Source organism: Egretta garzetta, unplaced genomic scaffold (assembly GCF_000687185.1).
Source record: "Egretta garzetta isolate BGI_Z169 unplaced genomic scaffold, ASM68718v1 scaffold269, whole genome shotgun sequence".
Taxonomy (NCBI): Eukaryota; Metazoa; Chordata; class Aves; order Pelecaniformes; family Ardeidae; genus Egretta; species Egretta garzetta.
In genome coordinates this window covers 545,481-561,309 of record NW_009260799.1, presented here as the reverse complement: position 1 = coordinate 561,309, position 15,829 = coordinate 545,481, and positions in this window count along the sequence as shown.

The window sequence follows — 15,829 nt, the reverse complement described above, 5'->3', positions numbered from 1 at the left end:
CTCCACCCCAAAACAATCTATGATTCTATGATTGTACACACACACACACACACACACACACACACACACACACAAAAGTGTTCTGTTGGAATCAGCTGTGGGTTTGTGGACTTTCAATTAATATTGAGCACATTCACAACAGACAGATGTACAGAAAAGAGAATGAGATACAAAGATGGATGTATTTTGAAGGAGATTTCCAGGAGACACGCAAATTTACTCAGTACACATCTGGGAACCAACGATTTGGTTTTGGAACCCTCAAGGCTCCTTATTCTCCACTTTAAGCACAGGGCTGTTTCTGTACAGAGTACCACTTGCTGTAAAAAGGGACAGAAAGCCTACCAGTGAAGACTCAGGAAATCACCATCCTAAGCAGGAAAAAATGTTTGTGGCAGAAACTGGAACTGCCTGTGCCTGTTCTCTTGCCCACACTCCTGCAGCTGAACTACAGAAGCATCCGGTTGCTCTATTCAAGGTCTTCAATAAACCTACATCTCTGACCCATCATGAAAACACTCAGCTGCTGGCTGAAAAACTTTCTAAAGTGCAACTTCATGTGAAATTCATTAAGGCTAAAAGATGGTATGTTTAAAAAATGGCCTCAAATCTCTAATAGGACCTTATCATATATACTTGAGGTAGTTTGCAACCTGAGGTACATTAGTGAGAGTGTCTAGAACCAGCAATATACCTACATGTTTTCCCAACTGAGCTCCAAGTCATACCAAGCCCATAAATAAAAGAAGAAACACGACCTTATTAATCCTTTGAACTTCTCACAAAAGCAGGTTTGAGCTTTGGTCTTCTCAGAAAACCAACAAAAAAAAAATCCCGATCAACTGTTCATAGAGATACCTTTCCTCCTGACACCTCACTTACAAAGACCCTATAGCAAGGTATCTTTTGTAAGGTAATATGTAGACAAGACCCAAGAATCTCAGATTTAGGAGGCCAGAAGTGAGAATCTGGGGGGGTTCCTGGGCTTGTCTACAGGTGAGGTCTGCTGGGCTTGCTCTCCCCTCATCCCTCTCCTCATGCTCTAGCTGTGGTAGAAGAAACATTTCTAAATAGTTGGATCGACACATCTGGCTTTTACCAGCTTTCCACTGAACCCACAGCTATGAACCACAATGATCCAAGTAGGCTATTGCCCAGATTCTTTCCCAGGGTTTCACGGAAAGTTTTTTCTTTCTCTTCATGCATCACAGCAGCATTTTCAAACTTAAACCAAATAACATGGAGTAAATACTATGTTCACCTCCCCGGCAGTCGCTAATTCATTACATTTGCAATCAGTCACGTAGCAGTGGCAGAAGCCGCAAGGTTTCTTAGCTCCTCTAGACAAAGGAGCAGGAGAAGAGGGTGAGATGAACTTTCCCTGGCACAGCTTCTTTCAGGAAACTGCTGCTTCCAGGTTGAGAAAAGCGAAGCTGAGCGTTGAGAAGCAGCACAGTTTGCATTTCGCTTGTCCCTCAGCAGCTGTGTATTGAGGCCAAAATGAATTTGGAAGGCTGAGAGGTAAATAATAGAGATGAGAGACACACTACAGGATAACAGCTTCTAGATATCTGTGAGGATCTTGCCTCAAAACTGCAGTGGGAGAGAGGAAAATCTCTTTCAATATGGAGAAATATATTCCTCTAAAGCTTTCTACACTCCCCTCTGGCAGTCATGCCTGGTCAGTAGCTACCCAGCCTGGTGCTGGGACTGTTCTCTGAAAGAGATCATTTGCAGTAAAAATGTCATTGCCATCAGTCTCAAAACTGGTAAAAATTTTAAGTTCCTCCAGAATTGGTGGGGAGAGGACAGGGTGAGCTTTCTGATTCTCCTGAGATCACTGATGTGCCATGAGATGGTTCTTGTGACCAACACTGAGAATCAGTGCTCATAAACATAAGTTGTTTCTCAACAGCATGCTTACCACACCAGATTCTCTCATATTTACACAAGCTGGACACATCCGAGAGTGCTAGGATTTCTGACACAAACACTCTCTCCCCCGCAAAAAAAAAACCAAACCCAAAACCAAGACCCTCACAACTGTTACCCTTTTATCAGGACAGCTATACATACAACCCCTCACTTTTAGAATACTTAATTTATCCTTCCAAATTTTAGTGGAACCATTGGCTAGGCTTTTGGATACAAGATAAAAATAAGATTCTGGATTCTACTTGATATTCACATCTACCCTGACCAGCCACAGAATGACATATGAGCATGGCTACAAAGCTGAGAAGGAAATGGTGCAGCCTTGTAAAATTAGCAGCTGCTGACCCATAACTAATTTGCAACAGCAGTATTTTTCAACCTCATTAATGAAGTAGGATATACAAATACGAGATACTGCACAAAAAAAAAATGTTAAATACAGCAAAGGCAGCTTCCTAAGCAAATTGTCGGGGCCCTGTTATGGATGTCCTGTCTAGAAACTTCGCAACAGATTGAAAGAACGGAAATGAAAACTTGTGTTATGAAGCCTGGTGGATTTTTATTACTTTCTGTGTAAATCCTTTCAGCAGTAACTTACTAAAAGGGCATTTTATTATAAGTTGATGGGTCATTTTGTGAAACTGCGGCACTTTAGTCAAAAATAACTCACTGAAGAAAAAGCATGAGTAATAGAGCCACTTACCGCACAAATAAATATATGCAGATTTTTCCTGTAGTAACTAACCACATCACAGAATAGTTCAAACTTTATTCCACATACATACAGTATCACATTTTAAAATGTTGCTCATGTTTATGCTGTTTGATCCCAAATATCTGTAAGTGTAGGAGGTTTGACTGACTTTTCTCTAACGTGGTCAACAGTACTGTCAGGAGCCATCGTTATTAATTACAGAAATTTAAGTCTTTGAATTTACGTTCATTACTAGCTCTGGGCATCAAATGTTGAAAGCATTGCACATCTGCTGAAAACCTTGAACAGTGATTGACTTCTTATAAAAATTGCTTTGTGGAGACTGCAGGATGTGGCTAGTGCTGGATTGCACTCGTGTACTCACCCCTAGTACTGTCCTCTGCCTAACTCCATGAGCTGTTTCTGTACACCAATGCCTCTTTGGTATTTTTCCTGCTGTTTTCTATCTCTGCAAGGACAGCTTCTCTGTCCTTTTGCCTCTTCATGGAAGGATTTCTTTCCTTTCTGTGTTGGGTCTGGCTGGGATGGGGTTAACTCTTCCCTTAGAAGCCCATATAGTGCTGTGCTGTGCACTTGGGGCTAGGGCGGTGTTGGTAATGCACCCATGTGCTGGCTGCTGCTGAGCAGTGCCCACATGGCACCAAGGCCGTCTCTCCAACACCTTACCCAAGGGCCAGAAGGCTGGGGGTGGGCAAGAGCTTTGGACGGGAGTCAGCCAGGACAGCTGACCCCAAATGACCAAAGGGATATCCCATATCATATGATGTCGAGCTCAGCAATAAAAATTAAGAAAAAGGAGGAGGAGCAGGGGCATTCACTGTTAAGGCATTTGTCTTCTGAAGCAGCCGCTATGTGTACTGGGGTTCTGCTTCCCCTGAAGTGGCTGGACATCACCTGCTGATGGGAAGCAGGGAATACATCTTTTTGCTTTGCTTTGACATGTAGCCTTTGCCTTTCTTTATTAGACTGCCTTTATCTCAAGCCACAATTTTTTCATCTTATTTTTTTCCTTTGTCCTGCTGAGGAGGGGGAGTGAGAGAGCAGCTGGGTGGGCACCTGGGTGCCAGCCAAGGTCAACCCACCACAACTTCACTTTCCTCTGTCTTTACAGAGGAGATTACAGGCCAGGAAGGCTCCTCCTGTAATGCCACCAAGAGGCCACTAAACATTTAATCACTGGAGCTTCTCTGCTTGTCCCAGAGATATGGCACACATTTTACAGTCGATAACTGTTCTCTCCCCTGCGTGCTCTGGATGTTAAGTGTAAAGGCTGAGGAAAAGGGCAAACAGCTGCTGTACTGATGCCAGGTAGCAGCACCAATAAAGCACTGCTTTTCTAAACAGCGCCGGAAGACTCATTAGTTTGTTCTCCATGTTAAATACACTTGGAGATCCTAAGGTATGGCCTACTTTACCTTTGCGTTGCATACAGTCCATTTCAATCCTAGGGTGTTAGTGTCACAAAGGTAGGCTAATATCTCGCCTACTTTCATGACAGTCCTCCGGCAGCACGTTACCAAGAAAGAAGGAACTTGTTGAAAGAATTTACCAAACAAACCAGATATATATCTATTGATTTACTTCCGTAGAGATTGTGCAAGTACTGATGGCTGAATACAGGTTGCTTGGAGAAAGCTTTTGCATCTTGCAACATTCATGCTGGATTTATGCCAGGAGTGTAATTACTGCTTATTAATAACAGCTTATTATCTCAATGTGTTTTGTTTTTTTTTTTAAAAGCCACTGGAAAACATCCCCTACAATCAGATGATCAAACTTGCTCTGCTTTCTCCCCCCTTACTTGATGATGCAAAATTACATTTTTTAACAATTTTGAACATCATCATGCTCCCTTCAAAGAAAAAAATAGGAAACTGTGACACCATAGCCCGACCTTGTGAAATAGAAGTAACAGGTTTCTCAGCAGGGAGAGGGCTGGGATGCAAAATGAGATTAAAAGAGGAAGTTGCAATGGTTCTTTCATGAAGAAGATCTGAAATTTGCAAGGAAACAATTGGCTCTGTGCTGAAATTGCCTGGCACAGATGTGTCACTTGAAGAATGTAGAAGATGGGAAGATTAAAAAAACAACCCAGGGGGGAAAAAAAACCACAACCAAAAAAAATCTTGTCAATTTTTCTCTGCAAAAAGGCAGTTGTCCCTGGGTATTTGAAACAAAATTTTGTAAGTCCTCTCCAGACAGTCCTACTGCATTCTCATGTATAAGGGCTTTACTTGCAGTAGTGCCCTTCACAGCGCTTGCTGTATTGAGAGCCTGCTGGGTTTCGGGATCTCTCTGTCCCCCAAAGCGGAGCCAGAGGAACTCTTGGCTTTTCCACGACAGAAGGATCTCTTCTTCTGTTTGATGGTGCCTAGGGACCATTGCATCTTCAGCGCTGTTATAGTGTGAACAACAGCCTGATCTTTACCAAGGGCCTCCTTATGGCCAGCTCCCCAAACAAGGGCAGTTCTTGGGTTTTTAGCAGGGACTACAAAGCCTCTGCTCAAGGTGGCAATTACAATGCTAACCTAAGTATGCAATACCAGGTGCATCACTTTCACTTCTCCAATGAAAGAAACTTATTGCAAGAAATAGATCTTCCCTTGCATGAACACAGAATTCCTGAGTGGAAGTACCGTAGAAAAGAAAAATCCTTGGTAAACTGTGTTTTTCGATTGTAGGAAAAGTCAGTCAAAACCTACAAAAATACCAAAAAAAAAAAAAATGCCCCAAATTCCATCACAGTATGTAGAAAATGGTGCTTTTGCAGCCATTACTTAGGGATCTTTGTATCAATTCCTGGGCAATGCACAGCAGTTTGCTTTATTTTGTTATTTTCTTTCTCTTTCCCCCTTCATCGTGGTCTTTTTTTTATCCCCACCTCACATATGGATATTTTTATTCCCTGAGCTCTGTTAAATGTTCACCTTGATTTTCAATGTTCCTATTTTGTTTCTTCTCCTGAACAACCCAACTCTTCTTTATTTTTTTCATGTCTTTGCTTCCTAAAACACCTAGAGCCCCTACTAAAAGGCACGCCAGCCTATTTGTAAAATGGAAGCAACATCACTGGCAATTCTCTGTTGAAATTAATAAAGCTTCCCTAGGGACAAAAGGAGATGGCAGTGGGGAATCACCTTTTCAGAAGAAAATTTTCAGCAATTAGTAAGAAAGTTTAATGGGCAATATTTATAATTTAATAGTTACACCAGATAGCTATAAAAATATAGTATCATATATTAAAACCTCTCATTAGCTAGTGCGATTTACTAGCCAAAAAAAAAAAAAAAACTGAGTGCTACAGATGAACCATCAAATTAAAGCAGCAAGATTTGGTCGCTGTTCTGCTGCTGTCAGCTGTGGATAAAAGGGGCATCAGCTGTAAAATGGACCACACGCAGCATCTTTCAAACTCTCGGTTTCATGCTGCCAGGAGACCTTGCTTCCCTCTAACAGTTTGCTTGTTAGTTTGGTTAAAAGAAAATACACCTCTACTTTAGTAAGCCGCACACTGGAAATAATGAATTTCAGAGGCAAGTGAGGGTCTGTGCACTTACTGCTTACAAACTCCTGTTCATTCCCCTACCTTTGAAAACAGACTCATCAAGTTTGGCAGAATTGCCTGCGTGCTTAAAATATTTGTACATGTGTTTATAGATCTAAACTGTGCAGTGCTTTCAGCATAATCAAAATTGATGTACAGCAAATCTTTTCTACACTTATTTAATGCCCTGACTTCCCAGGAAAAGTGCTAAGTGAAATGACAAAGCCCAAACTGCAAGAAGAACAAATTCACCACTATAAAGTGATACAAATGATTAAAATAAAACCGTTCAATTAAGGGCATACGAAATAGTGAACACATAAAAATAAATGAGGAAAGAATCGCCCTGGAAACAAAGTTATTTCAATTACAATTTATTTTGATCCCTTTATGATGCATATACATTGTAAATTAAAAAAAAAAAAAACCAACCCTAACTTGCAAAGTGGCAGCTAAAGAAAAATATTTGAAGGGGATTTTTCCACCCCTACTAAGTGACCGAAATCACGTTTATAATGTAGCACTGTTCTGTTAATTTAAAAGAAAAACGTCATTAAAATAATAATGATAATATTCTAAACCACATTTATAACACAGCACCGTTCTGTTAATTTAAAAGAAAAACTTCATTGAAATAATAACGATAATATTCTAATTGCAGTTCATTAGAGAACCTTTTGAAATACACAGTAAAATGAGTATCAAATAGTCTTCTACTAAAACAATAAACACCTTCATAAGCATATTCTGTGCACAAACCTGAAAGCCCACTTCAAGGTCCATTTCCTATTTATTTTCTAGTATTCAGAAGTGTTCATTCTGGGCTGAATCCAAGATGGCAAGAGCTGTCAGCGGGCATATTTTAACTAAGTTTGCAGCACTTTAAATGAGATCCTGTGCCTCTTGGTGCTTGTTCAAATTCGTATCTCTACACTTGGACACCTCACTTGTGAATAGTGGCCAGAAATATCTTTTCTTCATTACGACCTGGTAGAATTTCACCTGCTCCACCCAAATGCAGACCTGACCACAGCGATCCATCCCAGTGACATTTCCATAATGTTTCCTACTTAGGGCTGACAATGGAAGTTACAGCTTGTAACCGTATGTCTCCAAATTGGAGCTAGTGGATATGGAGTGAGTAAAAATTTACATATTATATGTATTTTTATATATATATTTTTTGAAACAATGACCTTTATGTGGCATGCTTTAAAATTCTTCTGTAACTAGTAGAGAATTAGGGTCTGACTATCCTATAAGAAATTGTCCTCACGCAGCACTAAACCCAATGTTGATCACGTTGATAAAACAGCTTAAAATACCTAACCTCGAGCTGTTTTGCTGTGGCACTTCTACTGAAGACAGCCAGAAAATCTGAGTGCAGAATTCCCTTCTTTGAGAAGTAACACAAGATACTTATTTGCCGTAACAGAAACCAGTATCTCCTAAGTAGACAGTTCACTTCCTTCTGCAACAGATCTCTCCGTGAGGAAACATGGTCAGCACGTGATGGTTTCTGCACAGAAAGCCTGGCCCTAAAGCAGAGAGCCTTGTGTACGCACTGTCTAGACTAACACGCTAAAAACATACATATAGACAGACCTCATCTGATACGAATGCACGTGAGGAAGCTGCAGTCCAAACTCCAGCCATAAATCACATGTAAAGCTACACTATTCTATGTAAAGCCCCTTGAATCTAGGCCAGCAGAGAAAAGAAATCCAGAGCTCGCTTTTAACCACAGACATAAACGTGTTCATGCCAGCCAGCCCAAATCAGTAACTGGCAGTCAATAGCCTACAACAGCTGACATTTCCTTCTCTCTCTCTTCTTAAGTGGTTTGCAAAGATATTCTCATGGGCAAGCCACCGCAACAAGCCAGACTGCACCAAATGGAAATATGTACAATGATAGTAAGATCCATCTTCACAAGAAATACTTGTAATCATGAAAGAAAAAAAAAATATGGAAATGGGCATTCGTGACCAGCGCCCACGAGCACTCCAAAGAGCATCCACAAAATGAGCATCCTCTGGGTGAACAGCGGGCAACATTGGAAAGTGGAGGGGAGGGGTGAGACAAGATAGGAAGTGTCTCTCTCTCTGCCAAGCCCTCTACTTGTCTTAACAAACGAGCCATTAGCATCTCCAAATTATCTGGCCCGAGCTACAGCCAGCTCCCTTTCATCCAAGCCCAGGCCCCAGCCAAACATTAGGAAATTACCAGCTGGGTCCAGCGCGAAGGCAGCAGGCCTGCATATCATCAGCACCACAGCATCAATGAATCCCAAGCTGCACCCTCCATCACCCCCTTTGTCTATACATGAAATTCACGTGGCCATGGAAAGGAACCTACTTACCTGAACCACTCACTACAAAGCCTGAAGGTAAACTATTACCCACTGGGATTTCTCTGAAGGAACCAGGAAGCAGAAATAAATAGAGATCCTTAACTATAATTCTAGGTACCCTTGCAAGATTTGTACAAGCACGTTGAAGGAGACATCTGCATTACCCCTTGAATTATCATGAACATTACCGGGGTCTTTTCTAAGAGAAGTCCACAAAATAGTCAAGAATGGTCTCTATGGTTGCGTTGTGCGCAAATGTGAACTTGTCTAACACAGAACAAAGAAACGAAACTTCCCAAATACTGACAAATACCACAGTCATTTCTTAATCTCTTTGCCCCAGAAAGACAAAGAAGAAGCATGACAATTAATTCTAATGGTACATTAGTTTACCTGCTAAGTGATGGTAATAACCAACAAGGCATATAAGAAATTCTTTCTCCAAAGACCAAAAAAACCTGGATATGCGAGTGTACCTTCTTATGCTTCTTAAGTTTCTGCTCACTTAGACAGCCTCTTAGTTAGACATCTTGGTAAACTTCACAGACATTAAATGTGGTGACTACCTACATTTCAAGAAAGCTGAAAAATTGGACATATTCATATAAGGAAGAAATTCTTTACAATGAGGGTGGTGAATCACTGGAATGGGTTGCCCAGAGAGGTAGTGGAGGCCCCATCCCTGGAAACATTCAAGACCAGATTAGACAGGGCTCTGAGAAACCTGATCGAGTTAGCGGTGTCCCTGCTCACTGCAGGGGGGTTGGGCTAGATGACCTCTAGGGGTCCCTTCCAACCCAAAACATTCTATGATTCTATGATATGCAGTGCAGTATTCCCACTGAGAACCTCAGATTTTCTAAGTTACAAGGCAGTCAACATTACTTAGCTGTAAAGTGGTATACCTTTTATGACATTGCAGACTACATAGGACCCAGGGCAAAAGAAGCCCTCACATTAAAAACAATCAGATTAGCATAATAAGAGCAGAAAGCAAAGCTGCGGGAACATTTGGGGAGCTTTTAATTTTTTTTTTTTCTTTAAAGCATTTCAATTCCTCCAGCCAAAGTAAACACATCACAGATTAGTTCTCAGAAGTGCCCTCAGCCAACAAGTAAGTTATTGTAATATAGGGAATGATGCTGGGAGCTAAGCTAAGCTTTAATATCCTCCATGGCATATAATAGATGTGGGGGGCTCAGAACACAAACTGCAGCAAGCACATGTTAAAGTTTTCAGACCTAATAAAGACATTTAAAATACGGGAAGCTAGCTAGAATACCACTAATGCATACTCCTCTTACTGCCACTACGGAATTAAGAATGTATTTTGCTAGTTTTCTCTCACACAATTCCTGTTGTAGAAAAGACGCCACACAAAATGCAGCCCCCCTTGAACCCACTCTACTGCCTCCCTGTTGCTGAACTGACATGGAAATGTGACATCTCAGCATCTTGGGATATTCATCAGAGCCAGGCAATGCCCTGCCATCTACAAATGATCAAAAAATTACAAGCCCCAGCTTTTGAAAAATAGCGGCTTCTTTACAGAGAGATTTAGAGGAAGGGAAAACAGGAAAAAGCGCTCTCAGATTCATTTTAGTTTGGAACAGAGCTTAATATTTCATTTCTTAATATTGATTCTTAAAAAGATTTTCCAATTCTGCATCTTAACAACGCACCAGAACTGTTGTGCAGGACTACAATACCCCACTGTCAGAAATCAAACAACAAAGGAAAATACACAGATGAAGCAGTTAAAGAATAATTTGTCTACTTGAAGTTAAGAGGAAACTCCTTTTAGATGTTAACACCCTCAGGCACAGTCCAAGCCTGATCCTGGTAGATCTCTGATCTCAGGGTACCTCTGTCCCCCCAGCCCATCCCTCCTGGGTCCTGGACCTCTCACCCCCAAGCACGGGGCAAGCTGACAGCATCAGCCCCATGCTGCCTCTTTCAGAACTCTACACTTCTCCCAGGCCATCAGAAAAGATGAGCCTGGTTTCCAGAAAGGTCCTGCTCTGCCTGTGACTAGAACAGCAGAAACCCCCATCAGATATAAAGTACATGGTAGAAAAAGTGCTCACTCAGCTCCAATTATGAGAATGGCCTTCAAAGTCATTCCTAAATATCGGTGTAAGATATCCCCAGGGGCAATTTTCTGCACCTTAAATTAAGATGGTTGAACCTATACCTACCTCCTAGCTGCCTACATTCATTGAAGAGTTCTGGTCAGCAGTATTCATTTTCTGATCAATTTATTTTCCTTATGATTTTCTCTAATGAACTCTAAATTACTCAGAAATGACCTTGAGTTGATTTAACACCTGCTAGCAAACACAAAGGAGGCCAGACGCTCTAGAGGAATGAGCTAGCAGAGAGCCTGAACTTGTGGACACAAGCTGCTTGGAGTCTGTCTCGGGGAGGTCCTCCGGAGACACTGAGCCCTACGAATGTTACTAATTTGTAGTTAAATAATTTCCAGTTCCCATACGTGGTGTTACTTAGGAGGAACAGAAAGGTAGGTGAGGACAGAAGACATGTGCTTTGATCACACACCAACAGCATTATGCTCAGTGAACTTCACGCACTAAAGTAATGCTTATTCTGTGTTTTATGCGGTGATTATATGAGTTACTTGTTAATCATATATGAGTACTGCCCAGTGCATTTATATTTAGTGAATAATGTTCTTCCATAAAATATCAGTAGTTAAATGATCAAAAGTGTAATTTGCTTAACTTATAATAAAGTTGCTAATGAGCTGCTTTTAAAAAATTCTGTCTCCCTGCAGTATGAAATATATGCACAGTACTGATCCTTCCATGGGGTTACACCCGAATTCCTAGCTGTACACCCAGCAAAGGTACCCCCTTTTTTCATGTATTCCCCTCTACAGTGCACCTTTGAGTGAATTCAGGACGTTAAGTTACCTCTTTGGACTGTAACAAATCAATGACACGGTTTCCCTTACTCTTCCTCAAAATGGAGTCATCATCTCTCCCACTGGAGCTGGGCAGACCTAAAGCACCTGAACATGAGCGTATCATTCTTCAGCCCTTAAAGTCACTCTCCAAAGTTGCCTTGAAAGTTTACAGGGAAGTAGTCACTTCACTGCTCAGGTCTCAGCTGTCTGCTCTGTACCTTCAAAGATTGTCAGAAAACATGAATTAGTTACAGCCACTGCCTTTTCTTTCTTGCATCTACTTGCAGTAGGCCCCGGGCGGTCAGCATTTCTTAGAATCAGAGAATCGTAGAATCGTTTAGTTTGGAAAAGACCTTTAAGATGATCAAGTCCAGCCGTTAACCTAATACTGCCATCCTGCCCCTAAACCATGGCCCTAAGCACCTTGTCTACCTGGCTTTTAAATTCCTCCAGGGATGGGGACTTGACCACTTCCCTGGGCAGCCCATTCCAATGCTTGACAACCCTTTCAGGTGAAAAAGTTTTCCCTAATGTCCAACCTAAACCTGAACTGTCTTCTAGACCCCCATCTCTTTCTTTTGTCAGTGCAGCTGAAGGTTGATCATTAGCTACCTCAGTTGTCTAGGTAGTGCATCTATTTTCAAATTATTGCATGACAGTATCTAGTTGGTGAAGAAAGGCTGGAAAGAAGCTGCTGTTCATCCCTCTCACAGTATCAAAGAGAGATTGCACTTCAGTGTTGTTCCCAGCTGAAGGACCCGAACTAAGTATACACCCACCCTAGACTCTTTGTCCAGTCCATGCAGAGAAATAGGTATCTTCAGAAGATCTCAGCCACGCTAAGACCAAAATCTATACCTACAGTTACAGAGCTATAAAGGTATCTGCATTCAAAGGAAACTTGGGTGACGTATGTTTCTAGAATAGACAGCCTTGTTAAACACTTTAAAAGTTTCCCGGGATGAATTCAGGCTACTCTTTCTCAAGATCCAAACTACCTCCTCATTTTCTCAGCAACATCAAAGACATCAACAGTATCTAGGACACATGGTCACACAGTTTACTAGACATCTTAGAAACTGACACATACAACAGTTTAAAAAAAAAAAAAAAAAAAACCACAAGAAAAATATGAAGGCTGCAATGACATCCTCACACAGAGAGGCTCTCAGTGACTACATCTGCCTCTTTTGCTACCTCCTCTAGTTCCAAAAAATGGCAGTCTAAATTTTCATGCCCTGCTGCACATATACAAGCAGATGATTGATGCATTTCCATCCACGATGGAAGCCCTACTTGTTGGCAAATGCACACATGACAAAGGATTCCAGATCTCTGAGCCACAGCAGGAACTAACAGGGTCTGCAGACCATTTGTTTCAGATTTGCATTTAGTATATGACAAACACAAATATCCTTCTATCTGGTTCTGGGTTAGAAGGATAGCTTTGGGTTACCCATACAGAAAGTGCTTATCCCAAATCTTGGTGAAGCAGGTATTCAGGAGTAGGCAATGTGAGCCCAGAGTCTCAATCTGTATCATCAAAGACAGAATTTGCAGTAAAATTCCCTACCTTTTTCTAAGGGAATTGATCTGAATTGGACAGTGTATTTTCACACATTTTCAAAAAGCTCGGGCAGAGTTTCGCAGCTAGACGTTCAGCAAGCTGACTGCATTCAGGCCCCAATGCATTCAGCCAGGGTGTCCCTAAGCAGCCTTCAGTAGACAGTGTTTACTCTTGACCAGGCCCACATGGTGCACATTTTTGGAATAGCCCTCCTGTCCTTTAGCTTTTCAAAGAAATGTGATCCGGGCATGCGAAGATACTGAAGACCCTATGCTATCTAAACCATAGTCTTTCCCAGGACTATGTTCTTATAGGCACTCACGAGTTATAGTTCAGGCTAACACAATCAGTTTTACCTTACCTAGACTTGTATTTCTCTGCTTCCCTTTCCTAAAGTATGTTTACACTGAAACCAGAAACCTAACAGGAATATGGCGTCGTTTTTTCCCCCACATATGACTCCTCTACTGAAGCACATCATGTTGCCCTATCATCCACATGGGGCATTTCCTTCCTCCTAGGCTGGACAGTCAACCAAAGCAAACTCCTTTCCAGCAGAAGTCAGCCTAGTTTCCTGAAGACTAGCAAGTTGCCCAGGATCTTATTTATAAACTTTCTTTGTTCTGCTTCTGGAAAAATACTGAATGTTCCCACTGCTTTTCCTGTAGAGTAATTTGGTCTCTTTTCCTAAGACTCCAGCACCAGTTGTTCCCACTTCAGTGGGGACCATCGAGGCTAATAGTCACCTATCACTCCTGCTCCAGGTTCCAACAGCGTATCACCTGAGGCATCCCATAATAAAGCAACTGAACCGGAATTCATAAACTGGATGCTGAGATTCCATAAATACAGCAGTTTCCAAACCAATTCTCACTCCTTGCTCAAGGAGGTTTTGCAGAAACCAGCAACTCCAAAATGAAAAAAGGCTGGTGTTCCTGGCATGTAATGATATCAACAGGAGAGTGAGCTAGCATCAAAAACACTCGCTTTCTTGTAACAGAAGATTCATTCTGAAGTTTTTCCACCCTAGATGAAGGTGTATTGAACAATTAATTGCCAAATAAAAGCAGAACAGCTGGAGTGATCTAGTAATTAGATCACCAGATCTTCTTCTCTGCATGGAAAAGATTCCATTTAACGCCGCATTCAGTAGTTTTGGTCTAACCTTGAAATCAAACACAACCAGAGTCTGTCTTTCCTTCAGTTCTTTCTAAATCCTCCCAAATGAAGAGACCCAATTCCATTTTCAATTTTCCTGCATACAACCCCAATGGCATCATACAGAAGTAGGATGACATGTAAAATTAAGCCAAGAATGCTGTCCCTTATGAGGGATTTTTTTACCTCTTACTCTAAACTCGCCCAGAATTCCTGTCAGATGCCACAGTAAGATCTACACTTCTTTCTGGGAAGAAATTTCCCTGCACTGAGGCACAATAATCTTCTGTGATATGTATACGACACACAAGTTTGTGCAGCCAAACAAATGAGATTAGAAATCAAACCGTGGTCAGAACGATACTCTTATCACAATACAGCAGCAGTCTCAAGATACAAATTATATATTTTTTTTCTCCCCTTGGATGTACTTTTCTAAGAGCTTGTAAAAACAAACACCAACATTTTTGATGTAAAGAACATTGAAAATTCAGTCAAAACACCTAAAAATTGAGAACAAAAATTCCAAACAACAACAAAAAAAGTTTGTCAACTGCACACTAAGGAAAACGTTTGGACTGCAAAGTTCTTATGAATGCTATTGAGCTTTCCTCAGCTTTCACCAAGTAAAAGGTCCCCTTGTCCCTAACCTGGACTGGGGGAACAGAGGGACAGAAATGGAGGTTTTGAGGCATTAAAGAGCTGAAGTTGGGAAAAGCATCATGAAAAAAGACTTTCCCTCTTCTTTCCTTCCTTCACTTATAAAATACTGAAAATTGCTTTTGTGTAAACAGTTATTTTCTACCATGCACTCTTTTTGTTGTCACTTTTAAGTCCCCTCGACACAAATCTATGGAAAATGAATACTCAAGATATATTTGAACAAATCCTCTCAAAACGATACACAGCAATTATCAGTGACCTTTCCAGAGAGAAGGATCGTAACAGACATCCACTGGGATAATTCTTCCATTCATATCATTTAAGGGAACGGCACCACATACAGCACATAGAAGCAAAGTTTCACTATACATCTCTTTTCTGTCATTGTAATGACAACCCAGAGGAGCGTGTTGATCCTGCGAATGTTCTCATCCTGATCTTGTTATTTCTGAAATGGAAGCTCAAATGTAGAAAAAGTAAGAACATTTTCCAACACTAACTCCACCACTACCATAGTTGTAGCTTAAAAAAAAAAAAAAAGAATAAGTTCTGTGGCATAAGCAGAAAAATGAACACATCAAACAAGTCTTCATAAACTAAATAGAAAAGCTAAAGAAAGACAGCTTCACTATCCCTAGACAAGCTTCTCTGCAAGGAAAATGCTATATATTTTAGAACCTGAGACTGTATTCAGACTTACACTCAAAAATGGCAGAAGGAACTCTGTCGCATGAAATTAAGTACTAACCATCTTGAAAACTACAAATCTGTTCTGGTTAGATATGTAGAGTGACCATTTTAGGACCTTTTACTTGGGAATATTTGGTGTGACCCTCAGGCTGGCTGAGGAATCCTCAAAGACCAACCTTTCCTGCAATCAGACCGGACCTGTCCCCTGCTAGGAGCACAGGCTAGGCTTAAAGCAGCTTCGCAGTTATTCTGAATTTGTTCACTCTTTATGAAGAGGG